Source organism: Sceloporus undulatus, chromosome 3, assembly GCF_019175285.1.
Source record: "Sceloporus undulatus isolate JIND9_A2432 ecotype Alabama chromosome 3, SceUnd_v1.1, whole genome shotgun sequence".
In the NCBI taxonomy this organism is placed as follows: Eukaryota; Metazoa; Chordata; class Lepidosauria; order Squamata; family Phrynosomatidae; genus Sceloporus; species Sceloporus undulatus.
In genome coordinates, this window is record NC_056524.1 from 248,349,340 (window position 1) to 248,372,145 (window position 22,806).

A 22,806-nucleotide genomic window follows, 5' to 3' on the forward strand; every position below is an offset into this window, starting at 1 on the left:
ACCTTCTTGACATCCACAATCTATTGCCTGAATTTTCTCTCTCATTTTGTCTAGTTGTTGGAACAACTCTGTTAAGAATCAAGACAGAGCCATAGGCAAATATTAGAAGGCAGCAACAATTGCTAAGGAAGACAAAGAAACAAACCCAGAAACTTTGTGGTGCTTAGGTAATGTTCAAAGTTCAAACAGGAAGGCTTTTACAGCTTCCTGTCCAGAAAGGGATGAGTTGTGGACAGAATGGGGGGGGGGGGGGTAGGCTTCATTGTTGTCTTCCTCTCAGGCAACAAAATGCCCTTGACCAGCTTTGATTAGATTCTAGCAAAGACTCCACTAAACAGAGCTCTTGAACAAGACAGGTATAGTCTCGCAACTTATTATTTCAGTGTGCTATCTCATTAAATGTTTATGGACTGGGACGCTGAAGCAAATCTTTAGAAAAAAAACTAAAGAAGTATGGGTTGCATTAATGTATGAAAAACATCCTGATAAAAGGAGAAAATCCACAAAGTGAAGTACAAAAATAAAAAGAAGAAACAATGATTTATAAGCCCTTTTGATCAACCATGAAGAGGCAACTTTCTCTTTTTATCTTTTGCAGCCTATACAAAATCATCCTCAAGAAGGGAAGTTAATTTTCTTGTTCATTAAGTTTCACTTCTCACAGCAGATGTACCATGTAAGTGTGTGTATGTGTATATGTGTGTGTGTGCATACGCATGCGCAGCTGCGCACACATGTTCAGGATGAAGGCCCCTAAATGATTTATGTGACATCTATAGTATTATCAAAAATATCTGAAACTTAAAATTCGGTGTTTTCTTTTGTTTGTTTTGTATGTAGAGGCTTCTTGTAACCTGAGGCCCTAATCTGTAAACCTGCTTAGCTGGCACATAAATCTAGCTCTGCATGTTTGTGTATTTAATTGTCTTCGTTTTGTATTGGGTTGAAAGATTTCATGTTTCAGTCACATCCTGAAATCTGTACACATTTTTACATTTTTTCTCATGTGCACATTTACTTGTGCAATTGACCTAATTGACATGACTTCTGTTTGTTGACTTGAACATGCTTGTGCACATCCCGCCCCCTCCCCCCAATTAAGTGCATTCTAGCTTTTTGCATTTTAAAACAGGCATGTTTGTTTTGTGTGGACTTTACTTGTTCAAAATGCCCTGCAGCTCTCAAAAATATGTGATGTTCAAAGCGGGTTGCATAGGTTTCTCACAATATGGCTGGGGAGATGTTACCTTTGTTGAGACTGTGAAGTCCAACAAAAAAATATTTCCTCCTCTAGTACCCTTGAAGCATGTTTGGGTTTTTTAGTTCTTAAATGTCTTAGGCCAGCAACATATGAGACATCACTGATCAATATCACTCATTCCTTATTATTATTATTATTATTATTATTATTATTAACATTTATTTATGAAGCACTGTAGATTTACACAGCGCTGTACATACAATCTTTTTAGTTAGATGGTTCCTAGCCCTCAGGCTTACAATCTAAAAAGACATGACACAGAAGGAGAAGGGAGTGGTGGAGGGAAAGGGTAAGAGGTCCAGCAGTTCCTCTCTACCTCCAAGCCCTGGACCAAGGCAGATGGACTAGAGGGAGGGCTTGGCTTCATAATGGATGGTTAATCTTCTTCCAGGGAAAATACAGACTCTCAAGTAGGATAATATATATACAGTACATAGCAATACAGGAAATGGTTTGATAAACAGGCACCAAAAGCACATCAAATAGTAAGCGACAATTATGTAATGCATGGGAAGGCTTCTTTGAACAGGATGGTTTTCAACTCCGTTTTGAAGCTGGTTAAAGAAGTGATGGCTCTTGCTTGTGGGGGAAGACGGTTCCAGGAGTGAGGGGCAGCAAGTGAAAAAGGGCAAATTCGGGATGGGGCAGAGGAAATCCTGGGCTGTGACAGCAGACCTTGACTACCAGAACGGAGGGCCCTAGTGGGAAGGTGAGGAGAAAGAAGGTCTGATAAGTAAGGAGGGGCCAGTCCATGGAGGGCTTTAAATGTCGACAGCAGGAGCTTATACTGAATGCGGAAAGGGAGGGGGAGCCAGTGAAGGGATGCCAACACAGGAGAGATGTGGTCAGAGCAGTGGGTGGAAGTGATAATGTGTGCAGCTGAAAGCTGGACAGAGATTAAAGGACGGAGGTGAGAAAGAGGAAGCCCAGCTAGGAGGACGTTACAGTAATCAAGTCGTGAGATCACTAGGGCATGGACAAGGATCTTGGCAGTGGAGGCGGAGAGATATGGTCGGATTTTGGCAATATTGTGCAAAAGGAATCTACAAGCCTTGGCTGTGGTCTGGATCTGAGGGATACACGACAGAGAAGAATCAAAGATAAAACCAAGACTGCGGGCTTGCTGGACTGGTTGAATAGAAATGTTGTCCACAGAGACAGAAAAGGAGTGTTGAAGGTTGGGCTTAGGAGGAAAGACAAGAAGCTCCATCTTGGACATGTTGAGCTTCAAACGCCGATGGCGCATCCACTGCGAGTCATCTGTGAGGCAAGACGAAACTTTCTGTTCAAGCCTTGGAGAAAGGTCAGGGGTGGAAAGATACAACTGGGTGTCGTTGGCGTACAGATGGTAGGAAAAACCAAAAGAGCTAATGAGTTTACCTAAGGACAGTGTGTAGAGAGAAAACAGAAGCGGACCCAGAACAGAGCCCTGGGGAACTCCAACAGATAAGGGAACAGGAGAAGAAGTCAGACCCCCTGCAACTACTGCAAAAGATCGTCCTGACATATAAGATCTAAACCAGTCAAGAACAGAGTCTGAGAACCCAAGGCCAGAAAGTATATCAACTAGAAGACAGTGATCAACGGTGTCAAAGGCTGAAGACAGATCAAGAACGATGAGAACAGAGTAAAGGCCATTAGCCTTGGCCTGTAAAAGGTCATTCGAGATCTTAGTCAGAGCTGTCTCTGTGGAATGCATTGGGCGGAAACCAGACTGAAAGGGATCCAGGATGGAGTTGGCTTCAAGAAACTCAAGACAGTGTGAATAAACAACCCATTCCAAACCTTAGAAAGAAAGGGAAGAAGAGAAATCGACGATAGCTAGACAAAGAGGAGGGGTCAAGAGAAGGTTTTTTTCAGAATTGGGGAAATGAGAGCATGTTTGAAGTCCGACAGGAAGGAGCCTGTAGAGAGAGAGAGAGATTGAAGATATGGAGAAGCGAGGGCAGAAAGGAGGGAGCTATAGAGATTAGAAGATGAGTAGGAATTGGATCAAGAGAACAGGTTGCAGGTTTGGAAGAGTTCAGAAGTGTAGAGAGTTCATCCAAAGAGGCAGGAGGAAACACAGACATTTTTTTAGGCGAGGGCGATAGATGATTAAGAGCAGAAGAAGAATCGGGGGGGGGGGGGGCTATCTCAGAGCTAATAGTGGTAATCTTAGAGATGAAATAATTAGCAAAGTCATTAGGAGAGAATGATGAAGAGACAGGAGGAAAGGGTGGTTTAAGCAACGTGTTGAAGGTGGAGAACAAACGCTGCGGGTGCCTCTCATTGGCGGAGATCAATGATTTGTAATAATTCTGTTTTGCCATAGAGAGGGCGTGTGAGAAGGAAGAAAGAACAAATTTGAAATGGATAAAATCAGCCCACTCTTTGGACTTTCTCCAAAGACGTTCGGCCGCTCTAGAGCAGGACCGTAGAAACTTAATGATGGGGGTAAGCCAGGGCTGAGGCCTAGTCTTAGAGGAAGAAGTGCGTACAGAGACAGGGGCAAAGTGGTCAAGAGTCGAGGAGAGAGTGGAGTTAAATAAAGACATTGCTGAATCAGCAGAATCCCCAAGATTTAGGGAAGAGAGAGATGAATCCAGGGTCTGACCAAGATGGTTAGAGTCAACAGACTGAAGATCATGAAAATGGCGTTGAACAGTATGACGAGGAGGAGGAGTATAAGTAAGAGCAAAGGAGATTAAATGATGATCAGATAGTGGAAAGTCAAGTGCCAGGTAGTCAGAAATGGCGCAGTTTGCAACAAGAACCATACACACTACTGTAATACACTCGGCAGGGGCATAGCCAAGGGAGGGGTTCTTGGGGTCCGGACCCCCCCTTCCATTAGAAAAATGAATGGTGTGTGCTGCTGCACCACCGTGCCCAAGCCCCATTATAATGGTGGCACTTAGTCTGGACCCCCCCTTCCTAAGCTATGTCCCTGCACCCAGCATCTACATAAATACTTTTTGCATTCTGAATGTTGTGAAAATAAAGTTGCCAAAGCACTATCTTGAAAGTATCTATTTTAATCCATTTTCTGTCATGCCATGATTGCATGCATTGCAGAAAACCTCCACATCTGGGCTGCTTGAAAAGAAAATATTCTTTTTCATACTGAGCGGCTGGTATTCTGCTCATCGAATCATATGCATGCACTGTCTGTGCATGGCTGTTCCAGCTGTGAGGACTAATGAAACGCGACACCAGGAAAAATGCCAATACACAGAGGTGACCTGTACACCAAAGATAGCCAATATTTCATGTGCTGCTGTCAAATCTAATGTTATCACCTTCCAACAATCCCCAGCATCTCTCTTTCTCCCTCTTCATCTACTTCCTTGATCTGCTGCTTCTCTCATCTTTTCTTTCCTCTCTCATTGACAATATGTGGCCAACTTACTTCCTACATACATGTGCTACTATTCTTCCTTTCTTTATGCTATTCTTTGCTCATCACACTTCACACTACTCACTGTGAAAAACTCCAGTGAGGATAGCAGGAGAGATGACAAGGTGGGCTGGGGAATGGGGATAATGTAGCAAATGAAAATTGTTTGTTGTTGTTGCTGTGTCCCTTCAAGTAGTTTTGGACTTATGGTGACCCTAAGGTGTTTTCTTGGCAAGATTTGTTCAGAGTTACCTGATTTGCAGTCAACAGAGATACATGGGTAGCTGGGTGGAATGTTTCCTGCCACTTCCTACAAGGCTATTGCAGTTGCTCTCTTGCCTAGAGTCTGCATTACAAAGCACTGAAACAAGGTGGGATCTTTAGATCATTGCTGCATTTTGAATGCATTTGGCATCTAACACTCATTACACAGATGAATCTGGCTGCTATGCAGAGACAACTGGCGGCGTCTGTTACAGTGCTAAGCATATTCTTTATGTGAAGTTATTCTTTATGTTAAAGGTTCCTCTGTTCCACGCTGTCCCTTCCTAATATGTTCTGACACCATGTTGCAACATGGATGATATGAGACAATTATTTGGACATGTCATCTGGTTCTAAACTGTAATTACTAAATTGCTATCTTGCACTAACTGCTTCATTCAAATTGCTGACATGGAACTTTAGAATGAGTCCTAGTGGCTAAACAGCTTCCTCTTTCCACACAATTCTTCTCATTCTTTTTCAGAGGCCTTTTTATTCTCTCTCCCACTTTTTAGGGTCTGTTGTGTGGCTACTGAAGAGGGAAGTTTTCTTTGTCATGGGACTAAATTGTGGAAATTTCTCACTGAACATTGGTGATATTTCTTCTTATTCTTTAAATACCAGTCAAAGACTGTCCTGTTATGTCATACTTTTAATGGAATTTAATTGTTTCGTGGCATCATGATTTGAGTGTTGGACTATAACCTTGGAGACCAGGGTTTGAATCTCCGCTGAGTCATGAAACCCTGCGGGTGACCTTGGGCAAGTCACATTCTCTCAGCTTCAGGAGATGGCAATGGCAACCCTCCTTTGAAAAAACTTCCCAAGAAAACCCTGTGATAGGTTCACTTTAGGATTGCCATAAATTGGGAATGACTTGAAGAACACAAGAACAAAGGTGCCTTCAAGTTGATTCTGACTTATGACAACCCTATCATGGGGTTCTCTTGGCAGGATTTGTTTTCCTCTGAGTTGGAGATTGTGTGACTTGTCCAAGGTCATCGAATGTATTTCCATGGCAGAGTGGTCTCCTGGATTCCCAAATGCTAATCGAACATTCATACCACTACACTATACTGGGTCTCATGAGGATTTAACTTTTAAACGAGTTTACCTGTTGTTGTTGTTTTACTAATCATGTGGATTCTTAAAAAATATATTTAAAAGCACTAGTCAGATCAGCAAATAGTCAAATAGATATGATTCCGTAGGTGGATGTTCTGCAGTTCAGAAATTAGGGAAAGATCCCCCCACGGATGCCAAAATCCACAGATGCTCATCCTATTGACTTCAATGGTGGTACGGCCACGTGGCCATGCCACCATTGGGGACAATGGCACTTTGGAGGAGCTATCTCTTCCACCACCTCCTCTTCCTCCTCAAGCCGCCTCTTCCTTCTCCCTCCTCCTATCACCATCTCTTCTTCCAACTCTTCCTTGCCATTGCTTCCTCCTCTTCCCTACTGCCATGCCATGCCAAGCCACACCACCTCTTCCTCTTCCTCCTCCTGCCTCTCTGCTGGCATGCTGCACTGCATCACCCCTTCCTCCTCTTCCTCCTCCTCTGCTGTTGCTGCGTGCTGCCCTTTCCTCCTCTTCCTCTGCTGCCCTCCATGGGTTTGCCATCTGTGGATGCTCAAATAAGGAGGGCCCACTATATAGAAAGAAACAAAGTTCCATAACTGGAAGAGACACTGTTCTAGAGAAATTAAGGGAAGATCAGAAAACAAGCAGGCAGGAGTCTAGAGAAAAAAGAAAATGAGCAAAAAGGAAGGACATAGGAGAGCCAGACATGATGTGGAATTATGAAAGGAATGAATACTGACATTTGCACATTTGAAACAACTAGTCAAACATTGACTGTAAGCCTCCAGTTAACAGTGGTTCTAAACCAGGGAGTCTTCAGATATTGCTGGACCTTTAGAAGCCCCAGCCAGTCAAGTAATCAAGATTTCATGGAACTGACATCTGGAGCCTCATTTGTTGTAAACCACTGTAAGTGGTTTAGCAGATGTTTCTTTCTTAATTTTACGTGATAAAGCAGTTCAAAGACATAGCCATGTTAGTCTGGAAAATCAGTATGCAAAGGGATCTTCTAACACCTTTGAGACTAAATTGGTAGCATCAGCTTTCATAGAATTGAGCCTAATTCCTCAGAAGGTTGTTTGTTTGTTTGTTTGTTTGTTTGTTTGTTTTAATCAATCAAGCAAGCAGCTTGTTTCTATGCAGTTGAAACAGGATTCTCTCTAATCCATGGCAGAGGTAGTGAACAGGCATCTGGCAGCTTTCATGTCACAGGACCACTGAATCTTTGCTGTTGTTAATTGCTCTCAAGTTGACATTGGCCCGTTACAGACGGGCTCTTCTGGCGCCCCCGTCACGTGCTAGGGGTTGGCCGAGGACCTAGCGTCCACACCGGCCTCACCCCTAGCACGTGATGAGGGCATAAAGATGGCGCCGCCCTATACACACGGGCGCCACCATCTTTACATGCTGGATGCATAGCATCTGCACATTGCACATCAGATGTGATGCCGCGAGTGCATGAGTAGCGCCTTGGGGCATCTCATCCGGGGTGGAAGAAGAAGTGCCATTTTGGCGCTTCTTCTTTGCTGTGTCCGGAAACCGCGCGGTTTGGATACTGCGGTTCCCAGACGCAGCAACCAGCAGCGGCGCGAGACTGCCCCTTCTGGGTGGTCTGTAACGTGCCCTTGACTTCTAGTAACACTGCAAATGACATACTGTATCTCCAAGACACCCTATCAACAACCCTGCTCACTTCCTGAAGACTTAAGGCCATGTCTTTTTGACTGAGTCTATCCATCTGGTATGTGGTCTTTCTCTCTTTCTATTGCCTTCTATCTTTCCAAGCATTATCACCTTATGCTGAAAGCCATGCGATGGGAGAGAAATCGCACACACGTCCATGGTGCGTGCGCCAAGCCAGGCGCCATGCACAAGCTCCATTATTTTCAAAGGGGCTCAAGCATACACGTGATTTGCCTTACGCGGAAGGGTCTGGAACATATCCCCGCGTAAGGCAAGGGTGCAATGTATTCCCACGAAGTGTCCAAAACATGACCGCCTCAATTTAATCATCCTGGCTTCTAGGGAGAGTTCAAATCTGATTTGTTCTATGACCCATTTATTTGTCTATTTAGCAGTCTATAGTACGCACAGAACTCTTCTCCAGCACCGCATTTCGAATGCACTGATTTTCTTTCTACCAGCTTTCTTCACTGTCCAGTTCTCACACTGATACATATTGATGGAGGATACAATGGCGTGAACAATCCTCATTTTAGTGTTCAGTTGCATATCTTTGCACTTTAGGACCTTGTGTAGTTCTTTCATAGCTTCCCTTCCCAGTCCTAATCTTCTTCTGCTTTCTTGACTACCATTTCAATCAATGATTGATCCAAGGTATGGGAAGTTTTTAACTATTTCAATTTCCTCACTGTCTGTACTGAATTTGTGTAGATTCTCCATAGTCATTATTTTAGTTTTCTTGGGCGGGTTATAAACCGCCATGAAAGTACAGAGTCAGTCCGTACAAAATGGCGGCTCCCCTTCCACATGGGGGCTGCCATGACGATGTCACGACCGTGCCGCCTCTATACGAGGCGGCGTGGACGTGACGTTGTCAGTCCGCACCAGGGCGCTTAGTGCACCCTTTGCGTGGACCAGGAAGGAGCTCTGTTTCAGAGCTCATTCCTGGTTTGCGGCGCCGCTTTGCGGCGGCGGGAAGAAGGAGAAAGGGGCCGCTTGGTCCCTTTCTCCTCTGCATTGCTGGGCGCAGCCGTCTGAAGGCTGCGCCCAGCAACGCAAATGGAAAAGGAGCTCCGTTTCAGAGCTCCTTTTGCAGCCGGGGAAGAGGCGCACTATTCGCCCTGGTGTGGCGTGACAATGTCACGTCCGCACCGCCCCGTATAGAGGCGGTGCGGTCGTGATGTCGTAATGGCGGCAGCCGTGTGGAACGGCCGCCACCATTTTGTGCGCACTCCACACGTGCTAGGGTTGGGGGCGTCCAGAAAGGACGCCCCTTTCTAACCCTAGCACGCATGGAGCGCGCACTTTAAGACCCATCTGTAACGGGCCCTCTAGCTAGTTTCAGTTGTGTAGTAAGATTTCAGCTAAGTCAGACCTGGAGAGAGTATTTTCCTTTGACAAAGATAAGTCCACAGAAGAAGAAGGAGAAAGTCCACAGAAAAAGAAAGATAAAACCCACCAAGAAGAAAGAGCAAGGTATTTAAGAAGGACTATTGAGAAAAAGGAGATCAGTTTCATATTTTTGTGTTTATAACCAGTAAAGCCTTTGAAAACATAAGAAATTTGTGGGCAAGTCTTTTGTTCAGGCTGTGTTCCTAAGAGCCAGAGGCCTTACTACACCCAAAGTCCATAGCATTGCTCTTGGGACAAAACAGGCTCACTACTAAATTCACGTCCATTTTGGGCATGAAACAAACACTGTGTACATTGAACCATCAGAAAGCTGCCACCCTGAGTCTCAGTCTTGGGAGAAGGGTGGGATATTATTAATAATAATCAAGCAAAAAAGGTGTCACTATCTCAGCCACTCATGTGGATAATTTTAGATTTTGTAGTAATTTGAATTTTGGATTTCTGGATAAGGCAAACTCAACTTGTATTTAAAAGTCAATCAGTTATATATGACATTAAAAGGTTTTGGACAGTCAGACTGGGAAATATTTTTGTCTGAAAAACTGTTCCTTGTAGTTTAGGAACACTGGAGGTAATTGGACCAGTGCGTTCTTTGCTTTCTGGGATTTATTAGCCAATTTATTAGCAACTTCTTCAGTGTCCACAGGGTAAAGAGGGTTTTGTTTTCTTTTGTTTTTTTGCTAAAGAAATATTGATACCATCTACCAATTTTTGCTAAACAAATATTGGTACCATATCTATCCATTTAAATCTATCCACCTATCCTTGTTTTCTGCTGCTCTAGAGAACAGGACCAGGAACAATGGATCCAAGCTGCAGGAAAAGAGATTCCACCTCATCATTTGGAGGAACTTCCTGACAGTAAGGACTGTTCGACAGTGGAACAAACTCCCTCGGAGTGTAGTGGAGTCTCCTTCTTTGGAGGTCTTTAAGCAGAGGTTGGATGGCCATCTGTCAGGGATGCTTTGATTGGGATTTCCTGCATGGCAGGGGGGTTGGACTGGATTGCCCTTGTGGTCTCTTCCAACTCTACAATTCTAGGATTCTGTGAAATTACAAACATCATACACATGGGAGCTGCATCTCCATATTATTAATGTTATTATTATGACTTTTTTTAAAAAAAAATATTATTTGGAATACAAATTAGATAAGGATTGTCTCTGTAGGCCTTCCGTATCATGAGGATAATCTGTAATGACGCTGCTCCTCTGTTTATAAGACATATCAGTGGTCAGCTTTTTCTCCTGTTTGGCTCTTAAGATTATTTTTTATTCATCTGCTTTTCTTACCACATCTGCCCTAGCTTCACTAATACTACTGGATAATGAAAGTAAGATAATTAGTTTCCCTAATTCCAACTCATGTCATGAATTGTGAGGAGAAGAATAGTGAAAATTTAACATTCTTTTGCATGCATATTTACAATGTAAAATAAAAGTACTTCTATAATTTTGAGTTTGAGAAAAAATATGAAACATGTGCAAATGTACCTTTTGTTGTTGTGTGCCTTCAAGTCATTATGGGGTTTTCTGGGGCTGAGAGTATGTGAGTTACCCAAGGTCACCCAGTGAGTTTCCATGGCTGGATGAGGAATTGAACCATAGTCTCCAGAATCGTAGTCCAACACTCTCATGTGCACCTACTGTGTACCATTTAAAACAACAAGATCACCTAACACTGTATTATCTATACACAATAGTGGTGGTTCTCCAAGATCTTTCAGAGATACTTCAGGGTATTTCTTACTTAATCTAGTGTCTGTAGATTGGCTTCTAGAAAGATCTATGAACGGGGGGGGGGGGGAGTTCCTGTTTCCTTTTCATTTCCATCCTGCTACTTTGAATTTTTGAACTCAGAGTGAATTTTAAGAGAAAAATTTAGTCTAAGTCATAGAGCACAACACTGTGTTTAAAGAATACAGATGTTGGTCTCTCCAAACCAGGTGTAACATAGTAATCCAAATCTTAACATCCTTGGCTCAGCCCATCCTTGGTTCACCTCTTTAAGTGTAAGTGCTTCCTAGGGCCATTGGGAGCAGAACAGACTGCAAGCATTGCCCAGCCTTGTGTCTCATGGCAATCATGTTATGAAAAGAAACAGGAACATAATCCTTTGAAAAATGTCTGTTATCACATCCTTCTGCTTTCACACAACTTCACTGCTTAGAACCATGCCCCCTCCAGGTATGATAAACCTCTTCACTTCAATTCTGGCATTACAGCCATTAGATGTAATGAGGGGAGCTGATTCTTCTCCCTGTTCCCCTTGCTATTCCACAGCAGGCTAACTCCATGCCTGTTGGATTATTCATTTTTTAATTTTACCGTGTTTGCATAATTATGGCAATTATGAAAGCAATTAAAATTATTAATTTTTAAATGTTATTTTATTGTGAAGTCAAAGGCTTTCATGGCCGGCATCCATATTTTTTGTGGATTTTTTGGGCTATGTGGCCATGTTATAGCAGAATTTCTTCCTGACCTTTTACCAGCATCTGTGGCTGGCATCTTCTCTGAAGATGCCAGCCACAGATGCTGGCGGAATGTCAGGAAGAAGCTCTGCTAGAACATGGCCACATAGCCCAAAATACCCACAAACAACTATGTTATTTTATTGGTTTGCCATGAGTATGCAAACACAGAAAAGATTTTAAAAAAAAACACCCTGACAGACACAGAATTATCCTGCTTTGGGAGGTGGGGAGGGTAGAAGAATCAGGCCCTATCCTGGCACATGACTGTTATAATGCCAGAATTGAAGTGGTTTATTGCACCATAATACTTGTGCTATAATAGTGACATTGAGAGCTCATTGATGGGCTTTGCCTGTCAATGAAAAGGTGGATTACAGTAACAGGGTGGCTGCAGCATGGACACAGCATTGTCTGCTAAGTACCATCCAATTCCACTTTTTAGCCTTGTGTAATAATGTCCTTCATCCTGCTGTAATCTGGAATTTTCATACAGGCCATCATATCAATTGTCATAGTGTGTGAAGGGATAGTCACGGTGAGAGCAAATTATATGTCCCATTCCATCATCACTCTGTCAGTCTTGAGTAGGAACATTCTTATAGGCAAAGTGATTACCTAGAATTGCCCTCCATATGTTCAGTGCAACATGCACTGAGTAAGGATTGATAGAAAGCAGCCTTACTTACAACTAGGTGGCTCAACTATAGTAGCTGCCTTGTTTTGCGCTTGATAATTTTGTACAATTCCTTGTTAATACTTCCTGAGGAGACTCAACTGCACAACATTCTTAGTGGTCCAATTTTATATGATCATTTCAGGGGGAGCTCTGATTGCCATCTTTTTCTTGATTCCATGCTTCGAGGTGAAGGACAGTACAACCTGTGAAGTATATGGGGGATCTGTTCCCATTAGTTCCCATGGGTAAGTGAAACTCTGGTTAACAGACAATTATATATTTCTGGCAGAAGCTGATGGTAAAGGTTCGCTAGAGGACCTCCAGATGCCTAGAGAGGTGATCCCTCTATGTGCCTAGTTGGCTAGAGAGGTGTTCTCTCTATGTATGTGGAGTCTTCCAGCATGACTCTGTAGTCAACCTCTACTGGAAGTTGGCCATTGAGTCATGGTGGAGGACCTCCAGGTGTCTAGCAAGACACAGGTAAATGAAACCATGGCTGTTGGTCCCAAAGATATGGGGGTGGTACTGTAGCTGGCAGGAGCAGCTGATTAGATAGAGCCTGTTGAATGCCTGAACCAGGATCTAGCCCAGAGTGGTGTATGTGTGCCACTCTAGATGTAATTGGACTGCTCCTATGATCCACCATCATGGCTATGCTGGCTTGGGCTGATGGGAGTTTCAGTCCAACAACATCTGGGAGGCCCATATTCCCAGCCCTTGTTTTAAACAATGTTTTATTCAGAATTAGCTTTAGATATTTTCACTGAGATGAAATATCGTAACAGCTACCTCACTCGAAACACAGGATAGAATTGGTGAAATAACACACACATACACACACACTTATGAAAGGAGACTGGAGGCAAGGAAATGGTATTGCTCTAAAATGTCATTACAGTGTGGATTATTCAATATTGCTTCATGGCATATTTCACTCCAATTTTGTTTACACTTAACCTTTGCAATTCAGTAAAAAGCAGAAACATTTCTTGGTAAGTGCTGCCCAAGAACCTTTGGATCCTTGTGAATTTATGAACCACTGTTCAATTAACTTTGAAATTCTGATCCTCCATTCAACTTACCCCTCATTTGTCAGCCTACAAAATGATCGTAAAAGTGTTCTGGATACTGATGCTCCAAAGAGACCTATTGATTCAGGTGTATGGCAGACTCAGTATTACAGCTCATTTCATGTTTCATAAACCTTTAGATCAAACATTTGTCCCTGACATGCCTTCCAGTGTGATTGACATAGTAGACCTTCTTTTAAAGATGAATGAAATCTCCCTATGGAACCACAGATTGTTAATCAAGTAAAATTTAGCTTTAGGATGTCTTCCTTTGTGTATTGCTTTCTGAAGGTGAATGGGGTTGAACTCACAGTTCTCCCTTTAAAAGCCAGACATTTTCTCCTAGATTAACTTCAGTAATAAACTGATCCACTGGGCCTATATTGCACAATTATCCCAATGGGAATTAATGTATTGCTTATCTCTGCTTTGTTTGAGAAGCGAATCTATCTTATGCAGTAATTGAAGAAACACGACAATGCTGCATGTTATCTTCTGTCAAAGAGGACTTATACATGTGTGCTCATATAAATCTTCTTCAACATGGTGCTCTCTAGGTGTGTTGACTATGACTGGCACTATTCCTATACAGGTTGAGAATCCTTTATCCGGAATTCTGAAATCCAAAATATTTCAAAATCCAAAATTATCCACATGAATGCCCAAGATAGTGACATTTTTGTTTTCAGATGGTTCAATGTACATAAATTTTGTTTCATGCACAAAATTATTAAAAAATATTCTGCATAAAATGATCTTCAGGTTATGTTTATCAGGTATATATGAAAACTAAATAAATTTCACATTTAGACTTGGGTCCCATCTCCAAGATATTTCATTATCTATAAGCAAATATTCCAAAATCTGGAAAAACACTGAAATTCCAAACACTTCTGGTGCCAAGCATTTTGGATAAGGGAGATTCACCCTATAACATTCATGGCCTGAATGAGGGCATGGGCTGGTGGTGATAAGCTGCTTTCATTTGCAGAACCAATTTTCAAAGACTTCTGTGTATGCTTTATATGAAACTTGCTGGTTAAACTGATATCTGTTTAGAACAGTGAGGAATGATTCAGAGGCCACATTCTCTTGCGGCAAGTAGAGGTTAATCAGTGCTGGACAAATCTCTTTGGTCAAATCTCTGAGTGAGCACCCACTAAAAACATTAAAGAACTTCAAAAATTTGAAGATACTGTAACACCTGTAAAGCCACCACCGGCTGTTGTGCATTTAAAACAATATGGGGCAGAATAGAATTACACGTAGATCCAAAACACATGGCAGAAATAATCCAGTTTAAGACTGCTTTAACTGTCCTGGCTCAATGCTAGGGAATCTTGGAAATTGTAGTTTATTGTGGCACCAGAGCTCTCTGACAGAGAAGGCTACATATCTCACAAAACTAGTTCCCAGAATTCCCTAGCATTGAGCCAGGGCACTTAAAGTGGTCTCAAACTGGATGATTTCTCCAGTGTGTTTTGGACCTTTGTTTTACCAAACTGGTGCAGAAAGGCTAGACACTGGTGTTTGAACAAGATTTCATGTGTAATCTGGTGCAATTATCATCAGATTTTGCTATATCAGTAATCTCATGAGAATTTGAACAAGACTTGTTAGACCATATATAGGCCTGACCATGAGGGTTTTATACTTGTTTGCACTCTCCTTTGGTCATTATTAATTTGTACTTGATGTTGCTTTCATAAGTTTAATGCTCTTTGAACTTTCTCACATTTAGTGTTATTGTTTCCTTTCCTCACTTGCAGTATTATTATTATTATTAACCTTTATTTATGAAGCGCTGTAAATTTACACAGTGCTGTACATACAATCTTTTTAATTAGACGGTTCCCTGCCCTCGGGCTTACAATCTAAAAAGACATGACAGAAAAGGAGAAGGGAGTGATGGAGGGAAAGGGTAAGAGGTCCAGCAGTTCCTCTTTACCTCCGAGGCCTGGATCGAGGCAGATGGACTGGAGGGAGGGCTTGGCTTCATAATGGATGGTTAATCTTCTTCCAGGGAAAATACATACTCTCAAGTAGGATAATACATATACAGTACATAGCAATACAGGAAATTGTTCGATAAACAGGCACCAAAAGAATCTCAAATAGTAAGCGACAATTATGCAATGCCTGGGAAGGCTTCTCTGAACAGGATGGTTTTCAACTCTGTTTTGAAGCTGGTTAAAGAAGTGATGGCTCTTGCTTGTGGGGGAAGAAGGTTCCAGGAGTGAGGGGCAGCAAGTGAAAAGGGGCGAATCTGGGATGGGGCAGAGAAAATCCTGGGCTGAGGCAGCAGACCTTGACTACCAGAACGGAGGGCCCTAGTGAGAAGGTGAGGAGAAAGAAGGTCTGATAAGTAAGGAGGGGCCAGTCCATGGAGGGCTTTAAATGTCGACAGCAGGAGCTTATACTGAATGCGGAAAGGGAGGGGGAGCCAGTGAAGGGATGCCAACACAGGATAGATGTGGTCAGAGCAGTGGGTGGAAGTGATAATGTGTGCAGCTGAAAGCTGGACAGAGATTAAAGGATGGAGGTGAGAAAGAGGAAGCCCAGCTAGGAGGACGTTACAGTAATCAAGTCGTGAGATCACTAGGGCATGGACCAGGATCTTGGCAGTGGAGGCGGAGAGATATGGTCGGATTTTGGCAATATTGTACAAAAGGAATCTACAAGCCTTGGCTGTGGTCTGGATCTGAGGGATACACGACAGAGAAGAATCAAAGATAAAACCAAGACTGCGGGCTTGCTGGACTGGTTGAATAGAAATGTTGTCCACAGAGACAGAAAAGGAGTGTTGAAGGGTGGACTTAGGATGAAAGACAAGAAGCTCCGTCTTGGACATGTTGAGCTTCAAACGCCGATGGCGCATCCACTGCGAGATAGCTGTGGGGCAAGACGAAACTTTCTGTTCAAGCCTTGGAGAAATGTCAGGGGTGGAAAGATACAACTGGGTGGCATCACAGCATACAGGTGGTAGGAAAACCCAAAAGAGCTAATGAGTTTTCCTAAGGACAGCGTGTAGAGAGAAAAGAGAACGGGACCCAGAACAGAACCCTGGGGAACTCCAACAGATAAGGGAACAGGAGAAGAAGTCTGACCCCCTGCAACTACTGCAAAAGATCTGCCAGACAAGTAAGATCTAAACCAGTCGAGAACAGAGTCTCAGAACCCAAGGTCAGAGAGTATGTCAATTAGGAGAAAGTGATCAACGGTGTCAAAGGCTGCTGACAAATAGAGAAGGATGAGTACAGAGTAAAGGCCATTAGCCTTGGCCTGTAAAAGGTCATTCGAGATCTTAGTGAGAGCTGTCTCTGTGGAATGCCTTGGGCGGAGACCAGACTGAAAGGGATCGAGGATGGAGTTGGCTTCAAGAAACGCAAGACAGCGCGACTAAACAACCCGTTCCAAAAACTTAGAAAGAAAGGGAAGAAGAGAAATTGGACGATAACTAGACAAAGAGGAGGGGTCAAGAGAAGGTTGGGGAAATGAGAGCATGTTTGAAGTCCGACAGGAAGAAGCCTGTAGAGAGAGAGAGATTGAAGATATGGAGAAGCGATGGCAGAAAAGAAGGAGCTATAGAAATTAGAAGACGAGTAGGAATTGGATCAAGAGATCAGTATCTTCTGCTTGTCCTTATACTCTGTTTCTGGATGGTATTGCTGCTTTGCCACAGCTGGTGGATATGGAAGGGAGGAGGGAGGGAACATCAGGCATGAGTTAAATTGGGGAGGACAGTGATCTCTACTGGGAGTGGATAGAGGAGAAAAATGGTTGTGTGTGTTTATAGTCAGGGCAGATGACCACATTCTTGGCCTAGACATAGTACATTCAGTAGCTAATTTGGAATTCTCAGCATTGAGGTTTACATAGCTTACCACAGCCATGTTGAGAATTACCTGGTACTGAACCATTGGACCCCTTGTCCCCTCCTTCAAGTTGTCATATATATACAGTGGTGCCTCGGGTTACGAAAGTAATTCGTTCCGCGGCCGCTTTCGTAACCCGAAAAGCCTTCGTAAGCCGAATTGCCATAGGCGCTAATGGGGAAAAGCCGCGTTTCGTGCGAAAAAGCCGAAAAAAGCACCAAAAATTTTCTTCGTAACCCGAAAAAACATTCGTAACCCGGAACAATGATTTCCAATGGGATTTTTTCGTATCCCGAAAATTTCGTAACCTGGGTATTTCGTATCCCGAGGTACCACTGTATTGTGCAATTATATGATTTAAAATTATGATATTTTCATTAAAGTTATGGCCAATTTTAAAATATTTAATACAATGTCCAACCTTTTGTCTCGGTGCAGTAACTCACCAAACAATAGCTTTGATCTTACCTTTCTTTTGTACCTTTCTTACCTTGCTTCTGTAAACGGGTCTAAATTAGAAAACAAATTGTTCAGCAAAGGCGAATGAGTGACAATAGCTAAACACATGCAAAGAAGCTTGAATCTTAAGTTACATAACTGGTGCATCTTAGTTTTAATTATTATTACCTATTATTATTAATTAATATTCATTTGCCACAGGGTTTTACTTGTCCCATCTAAGTTTTCTCTTTCTGTTTTAGAATTAAAATGCAGAAAACACAGTTTTGGCATATCTATGCTCAGGCTTCAGAGAAACTAGGCCACAGTCAAATATATAAGTGCTGGTCTGGTAGTTTAAGAAAAGAAAGAAAAAGAAAGAAAACGTTTATAGGTATATGTTGGTAGAAAATGTACAATTTTCTTTTTTTGTAAATTTTGCAGTTAACCTTCTGAAAATGTTTTTAAAACATATCACAACACAATGCAAGACTCCAGTCACATACCAGATGTTTTTATATAAATGTTTTTATCATGTTATGAGAGATATGCTTTATAATAATATATATATCAAACAATACACATATGTTTAACCATGAACCCAGCTAGGGAATACCAGAGCACAATTGTCTCAGCACTTATAGCCATTATCTAGTTCACATATAATTACTTTCTATTCCTTGGGGGAAGAAACCTTTTTGCCAAGGTCTAAAATGTCCAGCAACAAAAATTACAACTGAACACATAAGTTCACCATATTTAATAGTACGATGTTACCAATAGGTATTAAATAAAAGAATAATACCCCTATGACAACACTATTTCTGCCCAAGGAAAGAATAAAGGCAGCATTTTGCTGAGCTAAATTTATTGGCACAAGAGTCTCTCTCTCTCTCTCTCTCTCTCTCTCTCTCTCTCTCTCTCTCTCTGTTAATGCGATTGGCTACAAATGTGTCTTATTTATTCTGCATGTGCTATGTGTGACATATATGTGTGCGCATGTGCCTTCAAGTCACTTGTTGATTTATGGCAATCCCATGGATTTCTTAGAGTTTTCATCAGAAAGGAATTGTGAAGTGGTTTTGCCTGGTATTCGGTAGTGGTCTCCCATCCAAGTACCAACCACAGATAACTCTGCTTACCTTTCATGATTAAATGGAATCTTGTAACTTTAGGATACCAAGACAAATATATGAGCTTTGGAATAAGAACCATAATAAGAAATTACAAATTTGTCTTTTTAAAGATACTGCTCACTAGACATGGACAACTCTGCATCTATCCAATGTAGCATTTGTGAAAAAGTGTAAGTCTCCCCCCCCCCATTATCTCAGGGAGAATGGCAGTTTCCAGCAAGTACCATTCTTGTAATGCAGTTTATGCTATGGTTGAGGAATTCTGCCATTCAGCCACTAATCTACAAGCATCTGCACATACCTGTTCTCTTGTATCTTGTCTTGGAGAAGGAGTTCATGTGATCTCTTTCACACTATACAATTACAGCCTTTTGACACCACTGAACTGTCATGGATGCATACTATGGAATCTTGGGATTTGCAGTTTTCTCCTGAATTGCTGGATTTCATGAACTGCAGGATTCTCTGCCAGAGACTGGAAGTGCCTTGTCAAACTACAAATCCCAGCATTCTATAGGATGCTGCCACATCAGTTAAAGTAGTATCAAGGTGCATAATTTTGCATCGTGAAACAGAAATGTGTGGACTATCTGTTCATTGCCCCACTTTATCTCCAACTTACTAATTACACAAGGCAGTGATATTTGCAGTATTTGGCTGTCTCAGCACTGATCAATTAAAAGTATCTGTATGCAAGTAGTGCCCACATATCCCTCCCTTCTTTCCTTCTGAGGAGGAATAAGAAGCATTTCAGGCCAAGATCCAGTGGGGCAGGGGGGGAAGGTTGCTAGGCTATCTGAGGAAGAAAACTTTAGGAGTAATTGATACATACACTTATGGACAGCAACCTTGGAGATGGTGGACAACAGCATGCAATCTATGTCTAACATAAAGCCATCTGGTAGGCAGCCACATCCAGAGTAAGGCTGGGCTCTGCACAGGTACCTCCTGTCACCATTTTTCTCTTAATTTGGATTTCTATATGGGCTGTGGTACATGAATTTAATTAGGTTACTAGTTTGCCTTAGTGGAGTGAATAGCAGGCTCCACCTTCAGTTTCTCATTGGATTGCCTTGGCTCCGTCATTCTCCTTAAGCTTCATCTACCAGACGGGGTTTGGGTGAAATAGCTTTGGAAGATGGGTACTATAAAGAATTTGTTTCGGACTCTGCATTGAATTAGGCCAATGAAACTGAAGCCTGGGGACAGGTTCACTGCATGCCATTTGGACACTTGAACACTTCGCTCCCAATGCAAGGTTTTTCTTTTGATGATAGTGCTGGCATTTTAGGTGGTGGGTTGCCTTTCTGTCATAGAAAAGGAAAGAGGTGATATAACAGCTTGGTATTTATCTAGATTTCTAGGTTATGACTTCCAAGGAAAAAGAAGCCAATCACCCCAAAGTGTGGCCCCACAAAAGGTGCATAAAAAGATCAACTAGCTCCTCCAACCAATGGGAAATCAAGGGAAGAAGCTATGGCAGATGAGACAGGGTTTCTTCAGGGATCTTCACAACTCCTTGAACTCCTCAAAGAGAAAGTAGAGCAGCTGACCCTCTTGACTCAGGAGATTATCACACTGGCTGTCTTTTCCCGATCTGGGAATGGGCTGAGACCAGGCTGGGGCCATGACTTATCGTACAACTCTGTGCCCAGATCGTTACTATCCCATACCAGATTGGGACGTCTCCCGTACTTAGCTACAAATGCTTCTTTTCCATTCTTAGCAAAGTAATGGGAGACGTTTCGATCGGGTATGGGATGGTGTGATAAACACATGGTTCCAGCCTGTGCCCAGATCAGGGGGAAAGCAATGTGATAATCTTTCCAGTCTCTTCCCACCTTTGCTGCTCTACTGTTGGCAGGACTTTGGAGAAGAAGAGTGACTGTCAGAATGAGAACACTCCATCTGGTGAGTTGAACACCTCTAGGTGCCATTATGCCACTGCATCCCACAAGAAAGGAGAGACAGTAAAGACCTGGTCTTAGCATGTATTGGTCTCAGTCTGGCCACATAATTCTGGAAATTCTAGACCAAAACAAGAAAAAAAAATCACTTTTCCAAGGACTGTTATAGCAATAGAAGAAGGTGATTACCTTGTTCCATTGAAATTGAGATTTGGAGAAAATGAGGAGGCATGAAGAGAATTTAGAAAAGTTACATTTTTAGATTTTGGATTTAGAATTCCAGAATCCCCCAGACAGCATGACCACTCATTGATGGATCTTAGAGGTGCAATCCCAGAAAAGATAACTTGTCCAAGCTCTGAATTTTAATTCATGGACCAGCTGTTATGAGATTAGCAGAAGTATGATTTTTCCTCCAAGGACTGTGTGGTTGGGCTGCTGCTACGGCCGGGCGGCTCTCTGAGTTCGGGGTCTGCTTGCGCAGCTGCGCACCGTCCCAGAGATGCCGCTTACGGACATTAACATCTCCCCAACTGCGCAGTTGTGCAGTTGTGTAACATCTTAGAAGTAGATGGGTTGGGTTCCTGCTAGCTGTACAGTTGCAGTGATTGATTGTTTGTATCCTTCTCTGCTGCTGTGTTGTGTCCTGAGGGGTGGAGAGTTGGATATGGGATGTATGTGTAAATATGTATCAGCTAGTATAATGGTTTTTATTTTTGTTAATTGTATTTTAACTGTATTATTGTAATATTGGATTTTGTATTATTGCTATGCCTGTATTAACTTGTTATTTGCTTTGTTTTGTTGTATATTCATATGTCTGCTGTAAACTGCTTTGATCGTAGGAAAAGCGGTATACAAATAAAACTTATTATTATTATTATTATTATTATTATTATGATAGAAGAAAAATGTCCCTCCAGTTAAATTTATACCTAGCACATCATATGAAACCAATCTCCAGTTTTCATAATATAGTTTTACTACCATTTTGTTTGCCCTAGTTATCAGATTTAGTTTGGCCTAAAGCCTAAATATGACCAACTAAACAGGTTTGAAACAACAGCTTTGCTCTGAATGTTCTACTTTAATATCCAATCTCATATGTTTAAACATTAGGATAGACATATTGCTAACCATAACAGAAACAACAAGCGAGTTTACCATTGGCAACAATTGGATCATGATCTAATGTTTGAATTTAATCAGAAAGGGATACAGATTATCAAAGCTAAGTAGAGATAAAAATGTATGGACTGGTATCCTCCCAATCAAACAGAATCTTGGGCATTTCCCCTCAAATCAGATTGTTCCAGAAGAGAGAATTTCAGACTCCCTATATCTTTGTGCATTTAGGTTTATTTACAGATTTACAAATTAAGAAGGGTTGGATGGGTAACAACAGTTGGCACAAGGGATGAAGGCAGAAAATAAATCAAAGTTCACTGAATAGCAATGGATTTTAGTTCAATTGAAGCATGTACTGCAGTGCTGGCTATGCACATATGGATCATCAGTTCTTCTGTTGCAGTAAAACACAAGCCATGGGAAATTCATAGCAGCTGTTGCTAGTTAAAAAGCTAAATAAACGAAGCGACTTTTCCACTAAGTAATGAAAAGACAGGAAGTTTTCATCAGCAAGCCTCAGCAGGGGCATAACTCAATGCCTGATGTCAAGGAAGAAGAAGTACAAGTAGAACTCCCAAAGCCAGGTGCTGCCACCATCAAGGCTCCATCTACACTGTAGAATTAATGCACTTTTCTTTGACATCACTAACTCCCCTGACTCAGTGCTATGGAATCCTACTTTTTCTACTTTTGTGGGATATTTAGCTTTCTCTGTCAGAGATCTCTGGTGCCACAGTAAACTAAAAGCCCAGGATTCCACAGAATGGAGCCATGACACTTAAAGCAGTGTTGAACTGTATTAATTCTGTAGTGTAGATGCAGCCCTTGCCTGTCAAGCGATAGACTGGGCACTGGGCAGGAGGCTCCTATTGGTTGGAGGCCCAGGGGCAATGGCCTACCAAGTCCAACAGCTGAGACTCAGCATTTTATATAGAACAACTCCTCGTAGAAGAGTAGATCTATTATAGAAGCAATTGTAACAAGACTACATATTGAAAAGTTTGGAGAATGTTCA

The 22,806-nt window shown here is 42.1% G+C and overlaps 1 long non-coding RNA gene across 1 annotated transcript in view; it reads left to right on the forward strand.

Annotated features, from left to right (window-relative positions):
• LOC121927280 overlaps positions 1 to 22,806 on the forward strand; it is a 65,802-nt gene that overhangs the window by 15,393 nt on the left and 27,603 nt on the right. Inside the window, exon 2 of the long non-coding RNA XR_006103167.1 lies at positions 12,380 to 12,482. This is a non-coding gene — a long non-coding RNA (uncharacterized LOC121927280). The remainder of the gene's footprint in view (positions 1 to 12,379; positions 12,483 to 22,806) is intronic.